This window comes from Adiantum capillus-veneris, chromosome 10 (genome assembly GCF_014529385.1).
Source record: "Adiantum capillus-veneris isolate H3 chromosome 10, ASM1452938v2, whole genome shotgun sequence".
Taxonomy (NCBI): domain Eukaryota; kingdom Viridiplantae; phylum Streptophyta; class Polypodiopsida; order Polypodiales; family Pteridaceae; genus Adiantum; species Adiantum capillus-veneris.
This window is the reverse complement of record NC_140940.1, coordinates 45,539,755-45,558,526: the sequence shown is the minus strand read 5'-3', so window position 1 is coordinate 45,558,526 and position 18,772 is coordinate 45,539,755. Positions and strand designations below refer to the sequence as shown.

The following is an 18,772-nucleotide window of genomic DNA, read 5'->3' as shown; positions in this document are numbered from 1 at the left end:
ATGTGTGCACCATTCAAATTCTTTAAGTGGAGCTTTTTGTAATATATAAGCTACTTGTGATTATATATGTGTAATATATTGTAGGGAATCTGTGGAAATTTCCAAAATTTCCAAAATGCTTACATTTTGCAAAATTCCCAAAATACCCTTGGTTGTGAGCGTAAATTTCTCCTTTTTTTTTTGCAGCTCTTATAAGAAAACAAATTGCCTATTATATAAGATGCTAAAACTACAATTTGAGTTGGTTATGTAGGCTTTGGAGATGAATTGCTTCATAATTTTTAAACATAACTACCTTTTTTGAGAGGTAATTTGTGACAAATTACATGCTAAGCACTTAAAAACCAATCTCAATTTTCAAAAAAGAATAAAGGTGAGAAAATCTTGAACAATTCAACCAAAATAGATACAGAGATGTTTTGGGAATTTTCACAAACTAGAGGGGTATTTTTTGTAATTTTCTCTAGATCATACAATTATATATTAAAACACAACAAAAATTCCATGTGATTATGTGCATGCATTTAAACTTACTCTTCCTCATCTCCCCTTAACTTAGCAGGCCTTCATGTCTTGTTTTTATTTGAAGGGGAGAGGATTTTCTTAACGAGAATTGTTGTTTATGGGGTCAAAGGAATCATCAAGTACGCTATCAACCTATTATCTCTTATTGGAGTACTATTTGTTATATTTTCTATCCTAATTTATAGTCCCCTCTCCCCAATGGTCGATCACTTGAAGCATCTAGACACCTACATTCATAAGGCATTAAAATAACCCTTATACTAATATGCTCGGAGGTAATAAAACAACCCCTTTTTCTTAACAAGACTTTTTGTTTTCAAAATACAATCATAAAACCTCTTTTGCAAATTCGAGGACCGTCACCTTTCAAAATGTGTATCATACCAGCTGAATTAATCGGAGAAGATTATTAATAATCTAAAATGTGTAGCTTTATGTATGCATTAGAGGAGAATGAGGGTTTTTGGTATGTGGAAGGCCATAGGGTTCATTGTGCAAGATTGTTGCAACACCAAGGCCGTTGGATTCTTTGGCTAGATGAGCACCACATGGCAAGGGTCTTTGTAAACTAACTTTGTTTTCCCTTCAATTGTTTCCTTACACCTTCTTTGAGAGACAAATGTCCCTAAGGGATTTAAAAGTCTTGTAAACAGAAAGCTAAAACTTTGGAATAGAAGAACGATTCTCTCATTTGAAAATTTTTAAAAAAATCACTTCACTAAATTGTTTAACTATTTTCTATGCCTATTTGAAAGCATTAAAATATTCTTTTGTTTTGATTTTTAATATGTCATTTATTTTACTTCCCTTTTGTTTTATTTTGTTTCAAAATATTAATGTTTAATGTGCACCATTTACCTTATTATTGGGGCCCCTTCATAATATATAAGCCATTTGCGAGTAGCCGGTATCGACTAGAAGAAATTAAAAGAATGGCCTAATTGAGATTATCTTAAATGTTATTTAAATTTTGTAATATTAAATGGATCTTTTTATTTCACCTTTCATTTCGCATCCTCACATAGCTTGACTTCTCTTGCATTCTATTCGTTTAGAATGTGAAAGTGAAGCTTTACCTTACATAATTCTAAGAAATTCTATACATATATACACATATACATACATACATAAATATATATATATACAAACACACATATATTTATGTACTTATGTTTATTAAACCTACCTTTTCTTATAAAGGCATTAAAAAAGAAGCCTTAAATAACAAGACATTAGGTAGGTCGTTTATAGCATAATCTGTCGTTGAAGACCATGGTGGGGGTCAAATCAACCAATAAGCCGTTTTGGAACCGTTAGTTTGTAATTGTGTGTATATGAACAATATAATTTTATACTAAAACAATACTACTGCAACGCTGATTAAGACCTGCTTTCGATAAATCTTTCCTCCGCCCTTACCTTCAATAGGCCATCGTGAGTCCTCACCTTGTTTTAATAGACTCCTAGTGTTAATACAACATGTATAGTTTAATAATCATTTGAATGCATGTGCTACAGGGAGCTTTTGATCATTGTTCCAATTTCCAAACACTAATTATAATTCTGCTAATTCTTCAAAAAAGTGTCCTGTAGTCAAGTTCTTACTTTGACACATTTATTAGTCGGTAAAACAAACTCTTTCCTCGACCAAGTCCGTGTCGTCGCTAATGTCGCTGTTGGCAATGCAATAATATTGTTTGACTTCGAAAATTTGTGTGCGAGAGCACCAATTATTAAAGTACAATGCCATCAGCTTCTTCGTCGTCCTCTCTTTTCTTTCTCATTACCTCAATCAGGCTTTGCATTACTAGTGGCCATGACAGGCAGCTAGCTCTAGCTGAGACATTATCTCATTGAAGGGATCATTGGAAAAGGAAAAATGTGCTGGAAAAATATAAGAAAATAGGAGTTAAATTGCAAAAATTACAAATTATTTTAGAAAATTTCTTCTTTTCGTCTACCTTAAAGGAAATTTTTTATGTTGATTTTCCTTGAACTCTGTCCATGGTCAGTATAGTGAGCTGTAGGGTGCCACCTCCACCAACTCTATTGTCGTTTTGCAGAGCTGAAGCCCGCCCTACATTAACCCCCAGGTCTCCCAGAGTCCCAGCCTTGCATGCAAAAGAACTTTAGCTGTTTCTGACCATGTCGTCGCTAATGTCGCTGTTGGCAATGCAACAATATTGCAAGCCATATTCATGATCAGCTGCTGATGGCTAAAGAATCATATGCAAGCTCTATATTATAATAGAGCAGAAGATGGGCAGCTGCAAAGTTGTTTGGAATGTCTGCTGGGTACTACTGCTGTCCTTGGTTTCGAGCTGGATATTTATGGGCAATGGTGAGCTCATGAGTGCAGCAAATTATACCTCATGTGGGCCTTCTGTCCCGTGTGCTGGTCTCAACATTTCATACCCTTTTTGGAACTCTGCTTCTTGTGCTGAGTCGCCCGACTTTGTTCTCTCCAATTGCAGCTCCTCCTCCGCGCATGCTCATTGGAATTCTTTATCTGCTACCCTAGAAGCAGCCAACCCTGGTGATCCGCCTCCCGTTGCCATCATAACAAACTGCCCCACAGACTCCATATATTATATCACCGGCGACATCGATATCTGTCTCTCCTGGAACACCTCTCTGCTCACCATGAACTTCTGTGACTCTCTCTTCACCTAACAGAGTTTCTCTCAATTCAACATCCCTGCCTCTGTCAATCTTACCGGCTTCGCGAACGATTCTTTGTGGTTTTCTTACCAAAATGTGTACCTATTCTTCAATTGCACAGATCGGGCTGCTCTGTCTCAATATGTAAATAACGATGGGAACGTCTCGCCATATGATTTAATTTGGGAGCAAGAAAGTGAGTACTGCAGGAGCCATAGAGCAATATGTCCAAGTGACTTTCCTACGACTTCTAATTGCATTAGCCTGAGAGCATCAGGCAAGGAGCTCAGGGTGCGCCATGCCATGGATACCTTGGCGTGCTCCCATTTTACATTTGGTGTTGCATTGAGTAATAACAATAATATAATGGAGAAAGGGAGAGTTCAACTTTCTTGGCCAGATTGGTGTACCTACTGTAGAAACGATGGGGAAGACTGCTTTTATGAAGACCAATTACTTTTCTCCGGATTCTCCTGCGCATACAAATACGAATACGGTAATGTTTTCTATTATTTAATTCGTAACATGTTTTCGAGATTTATTTATTTTTTTAAAGGGTAGAAATTGATTAAATAAAAGATGGAAAAAGATAAAAGTACCACAGGAAGGGGCCGAGTAAACTCCACTACAAAAGAGTTACAGAGACGGAGCCTCTTTCATCTTGAGTCTAGAAGGGTTGAAAATTTAAGGGACTATTTTACTCCATTGTTGCAATCTACATCCTCTTGGTGAGAGGCGACAGCTCTTAGAGTGGACTTCTCTCGCCTCCAGTGAAGAAAAAAGCTTGTCGATTAATGTCACATCACAAGCTAGTGATAATTTTAAATTATCTGTTATAGGGGTTATAGGGCCTTGTGAGAGGGTTTTGACCTTGGTGCACCTCTCTCTTTAAATAAGGGCATTGAGTTTTGTGTTGAACATTATTTTTTATGTCTTAGGAATATATTGTGATGTAAATAGTTCATTGTTATACGTTTTTTTTTATAAAATGCATTGTGACACTACATGTTTAAAAATAATAGTGTCAGTCTCTATTCTTTTCATAGAAGCTTTTTATTAAGAATTCCTTGTCACTACATTGCTCGTCGAAACCTAGCTCGACGCTCTGTTGTCTTGACAACCTGGGCGCTACTGCATGAGCCAAGAGGGGTTTCGGGCAGGGTGTCCTGGGGTCCAGGAGGGAGTGCTAAGCTGGGGAGGTTGTGGCTATGGCAGATTGGCATCGGCTTGGGTTGGTGCTTCGACGACATATCCCTTTTTAAAAATAATAGTGTCACTCTCTATTCTTCTCATAGAAGCTTTTTATTAGGAATTCCTTGTCACTACATTGCTCGTCGAAACCTAGCTCGACGCTCTGCTGCCTTGGTAGCCTTGGCGCTATTGCATGAGCCAAGAGGGGCTTTGGGTGGGGTGTCATGGGGTCGAGGAGGGAGAGCTGAGCTGGGGAGGTTGTGGCTATGGCAGATTGGCATCGACTTGGGCTGGTGCTTCGACGACCATCCCTTTTTAAAAATAATAGTGTCACTCTCTATTCTTCTCATAGAAGCTTTTTATTACGAATTCCTTGTCACTACATTGCTCGTTGAAACCTAGCTCGACGCTCTGCTGCCTTGACAGCCTTGGTGCTACTGCATGAGCCAAGAGGGGCTTCGGGCGGGGTGTCCTGGGGTCGAGGAGGGAGTGCTGAGCTGGGGAGGTTATGGCTATGGCAGATTGGCATCGGCTTGGGCTGGTGCTTCGACGACATCCCTTTTTGGAATCAGGGTTGGGCGGCAGTCCCCTTCTCCACGCGAGGAGTTTCCTGCTTTCCACGATCTGGCGGATGGTGGACAGGGGGAGCGGATGGTGTGACAACCTCTACTCGCTCTGGTTTGTGTGTTGGTGTCTTGGTTCGGTTCTGGTGGTGCGAAGTTTTCTCAGCTACAGTGGTTCGGTATGGTGGAACTTTTGTTCAGTTGCAAGGACTCTGGCCTTGCTGTGGAGTCATAGGTTCGTGGGTATGGTGTTGTGTAGGTTATTGGCTTCTTGGCAAAAAGCCTATGTATGGTCGTTATTGGTTGTAATTCTTTGATCATATTGTATGGTAATTAGTGCTCCATGTAAAAGCCGGATGTACTTGTCTTGTATGCTTGGGAGTTTATGTTGTTCAGGGGTTCCCTAGAGGCCGGTGAGGCTGTCGTGAGTGGTAGTCATGATAGTCTTGGTGGCACCCTTCGGGGTTATGTTACCGTTTCTTTTTTGTTATCTGTGGTCGGATTGCGGTAGTATCCGTTGTGTATGAGCTCCATGGCTCATGTCGAGCATGGACGGGATGTAATATGTTCTGTTATTATGCTAATAGTAAAAACTCTACTCACAGCTGTGAGTTTGGCAAAAAAAAACAAAGGAATTCCTTGTCAATACCCTTATGTAGTCCATAGTGAATTTTCACTAGCCAGCTAGTGTCACTCTTTATTCTTCTCATAGAAGCTTTTTGGCTTGCCCAAAGGCCTAAGGCCATATTGTAGTAGTGATGTGTTCCCTTTTTGTTAGTGAAAAATCTTATATGTATTTTATTAAATGCACAATTTTTATTATTAATTTATTGGTGGATAAAGATAGTGGACATTTATTACGCTTGAAGGTATCTGAAGAATCATGAACTTGGGGCCTTGTGATCCTTTTAGAATTAAATGCCTTGCACAAAAATGATGTTCCTTTGATGCCTCACATGCCCTCCCATCCCCACTCTCCACATTTTCTTTTGAACCGAGTATGACAGGTCACAGCTTTAGGAGCTCTGTATTCAGGACACAAGTCCACGGGTACTATAGATTTTATTGCGTCATCTACAAAGTTCCTACAGAGTAGTTTCATGTCTTGGCTTTTTGTCAAAAGTGCGGCACTGCAAGGGGTTGGGGAGCTTGTGATAGAATGGTTGATGTTTCACGTTTTGTTTGAGGGTGGGCTTGCATTTGGTGTCGTAGGAACACTTTCAAGCGACATCACTGACATTTCAATCCTGAGATGAGGCATACAACAATTTTGATTGAGTGAAATTTGTGAATTTTATGTAGGGTTTTGATGATTGGATTTTGCGCACAAAAGGCAATGGCAATCCTGACTCGTCTTCATTGCCAAGATCCTCCAAAGTCTAGGCTTTAAGAGGTTCCCTGTCTGCTAGTAGCGAAGCTCCTGATGAAACAAACGCTATTTCTCACTACCTAGATCCTCTTTATGCATGTCCTGGAGCCGACGGTTGTAGGCATTGGGTTTTGGGCAAAGCAAGACAACAGGCTAGAGTGGACGAGACCAAGCCAACAGACCAAGCAATAGGTGGAGGTATACAAGGTGAGACGCACTCAATGGCATGGCCTTGGGCTATGCAAGAGAGGAAATACAGCAGGATGCAAGGCGGCCGTAGCTATGGCGTGGAGGAGAGGCTCAAGAGCAGGGGAGAAACGTGCAGGTGTGCACGACAAAGAGAGAGAGAGAGAGAGACTGAGAGAAAGAGAGATTCTTCTTTTTCATGACCCACACTATTTAATGGCCATAAGTTAAATGATTTCCCCAAATATTGCCGCCGTCGCCCCCTCAGCCCCCTTCTCTCTCGTTTGCGTTGCCTTCTCCCCTTGCACATCGACTGTTTGTAGGGTGCTCATGTTCGGCCATCGTCAGGTAGGTTTGATGACCTAATGAGAGGATCACAAGACTGATGTTTTGCTCACAGGCTCGTACGCCTCCACCCACCAAAGATTGACCAACCTGTTGAGAGAGAGAGAGAGAGAGAGAGAGAGAGAGAGAGAGAGAGAGAGAGAGAGAGAGAGAGAGAGAGAGAGAGAGAGAGAACAGAAATAGAACCCCAAAGTGTGTAATTTCACTATCATCTCTGCTCAAGTGTCTCCATCAACCTTTGTAACCCTCAACCTCTGCATCCCCCATAGGATCGATCACAATCCTCATGGCTACCCTTTGACCGGGGGTTAAGACAAGGGAGTTGTGTGTCAAAGGAAAAGGCAATGAGAGGGCTTGGCAGATAGTGTGGACACGAGGTGAAAGCCAGTATAGCAAGAGAGAGTCGACACCATAAGGTCAGCTGGTGATAGCAATCTCTCCATAGCAGATTCTGCATAGCAGCCCCCGAGGAGCAAACTCTGCACAATTGGAACGTCAGCGCATAGGGCCACACGGCTCCAAAACATCCCCTGACTCTCTCTCATAAGGCCGCAAGCCATGAAGTCCTACAACACCTCTAGGCAGACTCCAATTTGTCGCCACTGAAACTCACCAAAAAAAAGGCCATAGATCATGAAGGCCACTCCATGATGAGTCCAGTTCATCGCACCAAATTCTATTTTTGGGCCAACGAGAAGGAATATCCGTTGTTTGAAAGTATTTTCTTATGTGAAATGGGTGCAACATAGTAACATAACTGCTTTCTCGATGTTTTAAAAATTCATTAGATTCCTTCTCCGCCTCTTACTCCACCTAACGCCTGCCACTATCTGCTTCCAACTCTTCTACTCGTCCTCCTTCCCCTACCAGGCCCCCACTGCCCCTCCATGCAAACCTCAAGTTGTTGAGACAAAGAGAGACAAACGAGCGTGATTCCTCTGCCACTGCCCCTCTATGCCATCACCCTCCCACCTCAAACACTATGCAATACAGAGAGAAAAAGATGAGTGCAATATAGAGAAATAAAGGGAGACCCCTGACCTTCCCCTACTTGTCCCCTCCTTGCATGCATAGTGAAAAATCTCTTGAGCTACAACAATTGTTGCCAGGAACGTCTTTAGATTCTTCTCTATTCTCTCTCTCTCTCTCTCTCTCTCTCTCTCTCTACATAGAGGAATGCTTATGGGTAGGCCTCGTGATTTTATCACTTTCTTTCTTCTTGTTATAAGGCATTTTTGTTCAATAGCCTTATGTAGGCCATAGTAAATTTTCACCTTGTTCAATGTGCAAAGGGGGCTCTTTTCCCATGATTTTTTGCCTTAGTATCGAGAATGTAAGAAGGTCCTTCAATTCTAAGTGTTTGACATGTGCCTCTAAACAGCCTCAAAATTCTAGAATAAAAAAAAGACATGTCTTTTTACTTCTTTCAAATGCTACATTCATAGAAGTGTGATCCATGGTGTAAACTATTGGTTTACTATTTTTCTTATATTATGATTTATATTAAAAAAAAATATTTAAGGACTTTAAAAAAATTGATATTATTGAATTGTTTTATTATTCTCTATGCATTAAATCTATCTTTTTCATGAAAGCATTAAAATATTCTTTTGGTTTAGTTTTTTGATGTGAATTTTCATTTTATTGATTTTAGTATATATTTTTTAATTTGATGTTGTCTCCAAATGATAATGTGCAATGTGCACCTTTCACCTCAATATTTAGGTGAAGCCTTTTTAGATATATAGAATATTCAAGATTAATGAGTAGTATAATGTGTTTTGTTTTTTTTTTAAATTTATATCAAATAATAATACATAATTATCTTATTATTTAAATGGACTTTTTTAACGTATAAACCATTTGTCTTTTTACTTAATATATAACCCATTTGTGATTATAAACCATTTGTCTTTTTTAAGAAAGCATTAAAATATTCTTTTGGTTTAGTTTTTCAATGTGATTTTTTATTTTATTGATTTTGGTTTGTTTTTTAATGCTATCTCAAAATGATAATGTGAAATGTGCACCTTTCACCTCAATATTTAGGTGGAGCCTTTTTAGATATATAAAATATTCAAGATTAAAAGTCATATAATGTATTTTGTTATTTTTAAAAATTTGTTTCAAATAATAATACATAATTATCTTATTATATAAAAGAGACTTTTTTAATATATAAACCATTTATCTTTTTTAATTTATAAACCATTTGTCTTTTTACTTCTTTCAAATGCTACATTCGTAAAAGTGTAATCCATGATGTAAAATATTGGTTTAATATTTTTCTTATATTATGATTTATATAAAATCTTTTTATTTAAGGACTTCACAAAAGATTGATGTTATTGAATTGTTTTATTATTCTCTCTGCACATTAAATCTATCTTTTTTATGAAAGCATTAAAATATTCTTTTGGTTTAGTTTTTTGATGTGATTTTTTATTTTTTTTATTTTAGTATATATTTTTTTATTTAATGTTATTTCTAGATCATGTGCAATGTGCACCTTTCACCTCAATATTTAGGTGGAGCCTTTTTAGATATATAAAATATTCAAGATTAATGAGTAGTATAATGTATTTTGTTTTTTTTATAATTTGGTTCAAATAATAATACGTAATTATCTTATTATTTGAATAAGAATTTTTTAGTATATAAACCATTTGTCTTTTTACTTAATATATAAACCATTTGTCTTTTTTATGAAAGCATTAAAATAAACTTTTGGTTTCGTTTTTTGATGTGATTTTTTATTTCATTGATTTTAATATTTTTTTAAAATGTTATTTCAAAATGATAATGTGCAATGTGCACCTTTCACCTCAATATTTAGGTGGAGTCTTTTTAGATATTAAATATTCAAGATTAATGAGTAATATAATGTATTTTGTTATTTTTTACAATTTATTTCAAATAATAATACATAATTATCTTAAATACTTAATATATAAACCATTTGTCACTTTACTTCTTTCAAATGCTACATTCATAGAAGTGTGATCCATGATGTAAAGTATTGGTTTAATAATTTTCTTATATTATGATTTATATAAAATATTTTTATTTAAGGACTTCACAAAAAATTCATATTATTGAACTGTTTTATTATTCTCTATGCACATTAAGTCTATCTTTTTCATGAAAGCATTAAAATATTCTTTTGGTTTAGTTTTTCAATGTGATTTTTTATTTTATTGATTTTAGTATATATTTTTTTATTTTATGTTATTTCCAAGTGATAATGTGCAATGTGCACCTTTCACCTCAATATTTAGGTGGAGCCTTTTCACATATATAAAATACTCAAGATTAATGAGTAGTATAATGTATTTTGTTATTTTTTAAAATTTGTTTCAAATAATAATATGTAATTATCTTATTATTTAAATGGGAGTTTTTTAATATATAAACTGACGCCACCGAGGCCGACACTCCTCTATCCTCATGATATTGTCCTGGTTTGGTTGGCGGGTAGGGGGCAGGGAAATATTCCAGTGTATTACTCAGATTTTTTTAAAGGAGGAAGGAGTTTGGCCATTGGAAAATATTTATACTTACTCCTAAATTCCTTATCAAGTATGAACACATGCATTGATGATGATGGGCATTTGGAGTCGTTCACGAAGCGCGTGTTTTCTAACATTTGAGATCCTTATATGTTTCAGAGCCCTCCTATGGTGGGCTAATGCAATGCAACCATGTCTTTCAAATTTGCTTGGGTGTCTCTTTATTGGTGGTAGCTGTGATGCTCGCTTTTCTGGGCTATTATTATTTTGGCAAGATCAGAAAGAGTTTCCATGATCTGGTCTCGAGATTGGCACGTCTGGCAGTATATGTGTTGAAGAAAGTGTTGAGGCACTTGCAAGAGTCCACGTACAGGCCCAATCTTTCAATTATTTTGAGGGAGTTGGAGGGTCTCACAGAGCGGCCCATGGAGTACTCGTACAGTGCCATTGCATCCGCAACCAAGTCATTCAGCTGTGTTGTTGGTGAAGGGGGGTTTGCTGTGGTCTATAAAGGGACACTTCCCCTGCAGACGTGTATAAGCACTACCAACAAAGAAGCGGCTACTACTGCAGTGGAGATTGCTATGAAGGTGTTGGAGATAAGGTCAAAGCACATGAAGAAACAATTTTTGAATGAGGTGGGTACTATAGGGAGAATTCATCATGCCAATGTTGTCAGGCTGCTTGGCTTGTGTGTTCAAGAGGATCATGAAATGCTTGTATATGAGTATGTGGCAAATGGATCCCTCGATACATGGCTCTTTACAGGCAAAAGTTGTGGTGTTGATGATGAGCGAATTCTTGATTGGAGTCAAAGGTATGCAATTGCATTAGGGGTAGCAAGGGGATTAAGCTACTTGCATGAGGAATGCCGACACAGAATAGTACATTGCGACATCAAGCCACAAAACATACTCTTGGATGAGGCCATGAGTCCCAAGATTGCAGATTTTGGGTTGTCAAGGCTAATGGGTAGAGATGAGAGCCAAGTAGTGACGTTGGCAAGAGGAACTCCGGGGTACATGGCACCGGAGTTTTGGAGGGGAGGAGAAAGCACGTTGAGCACAAAGTTTGATGTGTATAGCTACGGGATGGTATTGTTGGAGCTGATCAGTGGACAACGCAATTTTGCGATTCGGGATGCCAATATAGACAGTATGTGCTGCTTCCCAACAGTTGCCTTTGATGCTGCCATGCAGGGTAATATGGCGGCCATGTTAGATTCTCGCTTAGGCATCTCTGTGCAAACATCACATGGAGAGGATGATGGAGTTCATGGCCATCAAATTTGGACAGCAGCTTTTGTAGCTTTGTGGTGTATCTAGGACCACCCTGCAAGCAGACCATCCATGAGTGAGGTGGTGCAGTATCTGGAGGGCACAATTGCCATCTCCAAAACCCCACCTAAACCAAGCATCTCCACCTCCCCACCACTTACTTCTTTCGCCATCACTAGCCATGACAAACAAGAGTTTACGCCTGTCAGCGTCGGTCGATGATAGCCTATTTCCGTCTTCATCATGGCTGCATATTGAAATATGATGAATTTCTTTGTGTTTTGTTGTACAACTGAAAACATATATATTGTGGTTGTGATTTTTGGAAGTAGATGGTCACCCAGCCATTGCAAGGCCCAATGGTCATCGGGATAGCTAGTGTATGTATATGCATATGTATTATAACAAAGGCAGATTGTTAGCCTTAACCTTGGTCATGAAGAACAAATTTATGCCATTGAAAGAATGCCTTTCAAGATCTTTATGATGTAAAAGTTAAAATTGTTGTAACGATCCTCAATCACTTGTGTAGTTGAATACAACATCCGAAAGGAAATGCAAAAAACCTTGCAACACAATCACCACAAAGATGGAGTAACCTGAAAACAGTACCTTTGAGCTATTGTTGTCACTTGTATTGTATATACTGAAATTCCAAACAAGCAACCTACAACATCCTATGGGGCTTGTGGGTGGGATACCAAGCCTCGCCATATTTAATATGGTAACAAATCGAGAACAACAAACACAAAAGATTTCCGTTGTGGGACGTAGCTAACCCAACTAGTGCATGGAGGTGAGAAGAGGTAGTTAACCTCTTAAAAAAATAGGTGCAACTCGTTAGTCCAACGTGCTAATCTCAATTGTGCATCAAACACCAAAATGTAGGTTACTTTTTCGTTAGCTTCAAGTGATGCTTTCTGATAGCTGCAACACTCCAAATGCGCCCAAACTCACTACGTGAATGGATCATACCATGACAAACATCCCTTTCTTCAAGTTCCATTTCTTTAGAGGATACTTGAAATCTAAGTACTATTGTGTAGTTTTAGCTATCATTTTTTTTGTGATCACTTGGTTATGACATTGAGATGTATGCGTCGTTCAACAATTATATGAGCGTATTTGCACAAAATTACATGAATGTATAAATCAAATGTCGAAACATTGGAAGCCTTTCCTTGAAAGTTATCTTGCAATATCACTTTTCCACATGAAAAAAATAATGAAATGAAGGATTTTCATTGCAACATTGATATGATTGCATTATAAACTATATTAAAAGTTGAAACGTTTTGTAGAAGAACTTTAGAATGAATGGATCTCAAAAGAATGTGGTGAATATAAACACTAAGATATCAATTGACATTCATATAATTGTATTGTATTATTGAAACAAACAAGTCTAACAATACTAGAAATAGAGAAATCGCATATTGCAAGAAATTAATAAATCACACAAATTTTTGTTTGTCAATGCTTGTGAAATCCATATTTTTTGTAAAGGTAGTATAGGAATTAATGGTATCTCAAATAGAAGATGGTGTTTAGAAACACCAAAATAAGTATGAACCCAATACTATTATTTATTTCTTCCTTTAGGTACATGGGTCAAATGCCATCATACTCTCATTCATGAAAATTTCTAACATTTTGCTCTTTATTGAGCCAATGTGTGATCTATTTTGCTGTTGCTAGATTTATCCACCAGAATGATGCAAGTAAATCATGCTTTCCTTTTACACAAGCTCATCCAAATAAGCAGGTCATGATTTTCCTGCTTAAAACGCCTTATGTATTTTATTACACAATTATGAAGGAATGAAACCCAGACACTAACTGCCATTCCCAAAGATAATTAGAACCATGACAATGGATGATGTTATTCATATTGGAGATTTGATTTAATATTCTCATAAACTCCTAGCTCCAAATACAAGTCTCTCTCTCTCTCTCTCTCTCTCTCTCTCTCTCTTTAATAAATGTACATATTCAAAAAATGGACATTGTATTTAATAAGACCTAATTTATGCATGATAAATAAGACATAGATACACCTTGATTACTAGATGTGACTTTTTTTAATCAATCAAAGTGATGTAGCATTGGCAAATACTAATGATGAGATGCAATTTGTCACTTCACATACATAGATGCAAAGAGATTTAGCATTATATTGGTTCAATAACCTTTGTGTTATAAAAAGAAGTGAATCCAAAATATCGCTACTTTGGTTAGAAACATTGATTTTTTTGGATAGAAATTCACATATCTTCATCTTCTTAGTAAAATAGGACTTCAATCATTCACAACCATTCAAAAGTCACATTAAGGGCTTGATCAATCATAATGTTTGCTTAGACATCATTGGAAATGTTGGAGCTATATAGAGAGCCCACACTTATGCTATATATAGCTAGGAGTGCCCACTATATATGTGTACTTAGTGTGTGCTCTCCACACACTTTGGGGATTGCATATGATGGTGTCGTCTTTCTCTCTTCTGGTTTCGTGTCTCGTCTGTAGACTATCGTTCAACATAGTATCAGAGCATAGTACAAGGATAAGCGCTCAACGTCTGGTAGAGGAATAGAGAAAAGATAAGTGCTTGCATCTTCTAATCACGTTTTGATATTTTTGTTCTAATATCTCTCATGATGGTCTGCGTGCCTTTAGCATGTAGGGTTTGATTCTGTTTCGTTACCTTTAATTGCTTACTTTCTTGAGCATACAGCTTTTAATCACGTTTTCTTATTGCTCATGACCTGTCTGAGGGCAGCGGATATACACACACACTCCTAGTAGGGTTCGTTGCAGGACCTATACTCTTGCTTCCATACTATTGTCAAGATTCTAGCCACAAAAGCTAAGAGATTGGAAAGAAGAAAACTTGAGCTACAGTTCACTTTGCTCGGTCTCGCATGCATCCATGTTTTGAGTGCTGAGAGGGATGATGTCTGAAGACTGCGTTGTGATTGTCTACATAGTGGTAGAAAAAGAATCAGAAGAGAGCGCCATGGTGTTTGTGTTTTCCTTTCCTCTTTTTAAGTGTTTTTGTTTTTTTTTTTGTGCTAAGTATACGAGCGTACAATAGCGCTGAACACTACAATAGCGTTAGTTCTTCTACCCAGTATAGTGTGAAATGATTTTGGCTCTAAATTCTAATGTATACCCTTCACACCTAGCACTACACAGGGTTGCCATTCACGCTCTTTTTAGCCTACTTTATAAAAACTGCAGAGGGTGATTCCGTGCTATTCTGTGCTGACCCCGTAAGCGTGATGTCTCTTTCTTCCAATGCTCCCATGCTGAGAAGTTAGTTTTGGTTGGCAAAATGATGAGTTTTCAGCAGTAAGGAGCCAGGTACAGTACACCATGCTTTATTTAACATCTTATGGCTACTACCCATGACTGCCATGATTGGCTTGTTGCGTACTATTTGCTGCCATGCAAACTCTCTCAAGAAAGCGCACTGTTGACCATGTAATTTTTACAATGTCGACCAATTGCAGCTTTGGTAGTGCCTCACGATGGCTACGACCTTCACTAAGATCTACCAATCCTGGCTTAACAAGTGCCTAGAAAGGGCTACGACCACCGGCCCCAATCAAGAACGGGTTGAGGAATGCTATTTTTATCGTGATCTGTTTTAACTTGCATGGTTTTTTTAACAAAATACCACGTTATTTTAACCAGTGTTGATGATCGAGTGGATTGTGATGGATGTGCTTGTGCGTATTTGCATACTAAAAGAGACTCTAGTGTCTATTTGCTCATGTTTTTTTTATAGCATCCAAAAGCAAGGAGAATTGATGGAAAACTGTCGAGCATCAGTATAGAGACAATTTTGTCATGCTATATGTAGCAAGCTTCTGCCTAGTATAGTGTGGCCGGTTTCTTTTGTCTTCAATCACATAGCCTAGTATAGCGTGAGATACTATCCACAGTCTTCATGTGCATCATTGACATAGAAACGACAAGGTTCACCAAATCGAGCTCCATGATGTCATGGGTGAAGTTACATGATGCATCAAGGTGATATTATTTGTTGTGATTTTATTTTCTCCATTGATCATGGATTTGGTTCTTGATACATGCTACTAATCTTGTCACGATTTTTCATAAAATATTTCACGTGATTTTACAAAGCAGTTATCTATTGACTAGTCATTGTCTTGAGGTTTTGCAGATTTTGCACAAAATTAGCATTTGTAATGCCATGGTACGTAAAGCCATGCTGGTGATTACTATTTTAAAGTTTTTATTTAATTTGAAGAAAAAGTCTCTGATGCCATGGTACGTAAAGCCATGATGATTGCTATTTCAAAGTTTTTCTGAGAATCTCTAATGCCATGGTGAATACCATGATGCCACGGTACTTAAATCCATGATGATGATTACTATTTTACAATTTTTATTTCATTTGAAGAAAATGCCTATGATGCCATGGTATGTAAAACCATGATGATTGGTATTTCAAAGCTTTTATGAGCGTCTCTTATGCCATGGTGAATACCGTGATGCCATGGTACATAAAGCCATGATGATGACAACTACGAGCTGTTGAGATCTTGGGGGCCCCAATATGTTCATTACATCTCGGCTTTGTATAATTGTGTGCACATGTGATTTTATTGATATTACATTTGTTTATATGTCGTCTACGCATGTGATTGCATCGGCATTATGTTTGTTTCTATATCGTCTCCAGAGCGGCATCACGAACAATCTCTAAGAACAATGTGATGTGATTATTTCTATCCTTCACATTTCAATATGTTTCTTGAGTTTGTATTGATTACAAGATAAAAATCACATTAAGAAGCATATAAAAGGGATCAAAGACGCTAAAGCTGCTCTACCAAAACATTTACAGTGGCACAAGAGTGTGTAGTTAAACTTTTAATTTGTTTCCATTACAAATTTTATGAGCCTTCGTGGCGTTTGTTATATTATGGAGTGATGTAGCTCCTCATGAACATATTCTGTAAACTTGAAAATTTATTAATACAACAGTGCATGTATATGGTGCTGTGGGTTTTTTACTTGTACCCCCAAGGGTTTTTCTCATCCTCAGTTAGGGATTCCTATTTGAGTGGGTGCATTGGAGCTATATAGAGAGCCCACACTTATGCTATGTATAGATAGGAGTCCCCACTGTATATGTGTGCTCTCCACACACTTTGGGGATTGCATATGATGGTGTCGTCTCTCTCTCTTCTCGTCTCGTGTCTCGTCTCTGGTGCAACAAGAAATTTATCAACTTGCAATCATATCTGATTCCAATTAGGTTGGAATTGGATTATGCACAAGCATTACTCCATTGTCCCACACATAGCTCAAAAAAGGTCTGATATATCATTGTATCACCTACAATCTTTTGTATCTCTTTGCCAAATTCTCTTGTAAGTCCTTATTTGCAAAAGACTCTTGAAGTTCTGATAACTACTTTAATACTTCTTCTCATGACTATCATTGAAGACACACAATGGATTGCTCTCAAAATTTGTATCTTGCAATGTTTGTAGAGGCTTTCCCAACAAGAAGCCTTTTGTGCCCCACACGCACCACATCTTCAATGGTTTTTATGGTATTGTTATCCTTACAATATTTTTGAGCAAAGGGCACACCAATTTCTTGTTTTTCTTGATTAGTGTCAAATCCATCTCGCCCTTTTTTATCCTTGTTAGAAAAAATAAATATTGTGCTCTTATCCTTAGGTGACATTTGTTATTCACAATATCTACATTTAGAAATTGTACTACAAAATTTGAGCCTTGTAATAAAGCTACATATGTCACTAGGTAATTAGGAGAGGCTCATTATCAAGTTATACCTCAAAGTGAGTACTTTTTTATTAAGCCCAACATGGAAGTGCTTTGTTTAAAATGTACCACTTGGGTCTTAGAAACAAGGCCGATCCTATTAAATGTGATGAATTTTGGCTTCTAATAGGATGGCTAAGGATCCAAATTCGCAAATGCAAGGTTACATAAGCACACATACTAAGTTTGACCATGATAGAATCTACCATGTGCAACATGCTTATGTTTGAGCCTACTAACTTGAAATTGAACCTTGACATTGAGGCTCATTGCAAGTGCCACTTGAACTCAAGGTGGAGTCTCACATGGATGTACTCTATGATTGGATTTGGAGCCTACAAGTTTGAGAAACAAGGTCCAATACCTCTTGGTTGGTTGGATCTTCTTCTCTTGCAAGTGCTAGATTAAGGGAGCATCAAGCTTAGAATTGAGTCCCAAGTGACTTAATATGTTCAAGTGAGGCTCAAGTGCATGGTGCTAAATTCTCAATTCAAAGCTCAATATAAATGGGGAAGAGAGACAAAGCTTCACTTTCGAGTGTAGCATTAGGTATTCAACAAAAAGATTTATAGCAAAAGAAGATTTATGTTGGTTAGGATGTGCACACAAGTATTTGTCCGCATAACTATCTATAATGAGCTCATTAGGCTAGTCTCACATGCTAGTTCTACATTAATTATAGATGTGAGTCTCAAACTTAAGTTTGACTCTCAAGAGCTAGAAACCTAGAACAGAGTGTATGAAGGCTCATATCGTTGCTCTATATTAACATATGGATGTCACAATCAATAAAATTGAACCTCCCATACTAAAATCCAACTTGCATATGCTATTCAACTACATGGAGATGAGAGTGAAATCTTTAGTCTACATGGAATAAACCTTTAACATGAATCTCTCTTGCATGTGTTATAGTAGTTATATCAAGTTCACAAGGCTAGACTCACATTCTAATGCTACATAAGAATTACTTGCTAAAACCTTGAAATTCAAGTATAAATATCTAGATGGTTATACTAAATTAGCATACAAATGTGAGTGTCTTCTTTAGAAGAAGCTTGAAATTTACTTCGAATCTCCATCTCAAGGATTAAGAAGCTTGAAATTTACTTTGAATCTCCATCTCAAGGATTTCTCTAAGGATTATATTTAAATTCCAACCTCCATCAATAAAGACCCATGAGCCACTTAAATTCAAAACTCTTCCTCTCATGAGGTAGAACCTCAAGCTTAAGTTGGAGCATGTGCCTAAAAGAACTCTTTGAATGTTGAACTTAAGCTCCAACCTCCACTGATGTAGAGGATCTAAATATCTAAATTT

General features: G+C 37.5%; 1 pseudogene across 1 annotated transcript; it reads left to right on the top strand.

The window, feature by feature from the left end:
• Nucleotides 1-2,403: 2,403 nt before the first annotated feature.
• Nucleotides 2,404-12,092, top strand: LOC147448777 (uncharacterized; annotated as a pseudogene). Its single transcript, XR_015189380.1, has 2 exons — nt 2,404-3,682; nt 10,509-12,092. The product of XR_015189380.1 is annotated as an uncharacterized LOC147448777 (transcript).
• The last annotated feature ends 6,680 nt before the right edge of the window (nt 12,093-18,772 follow it).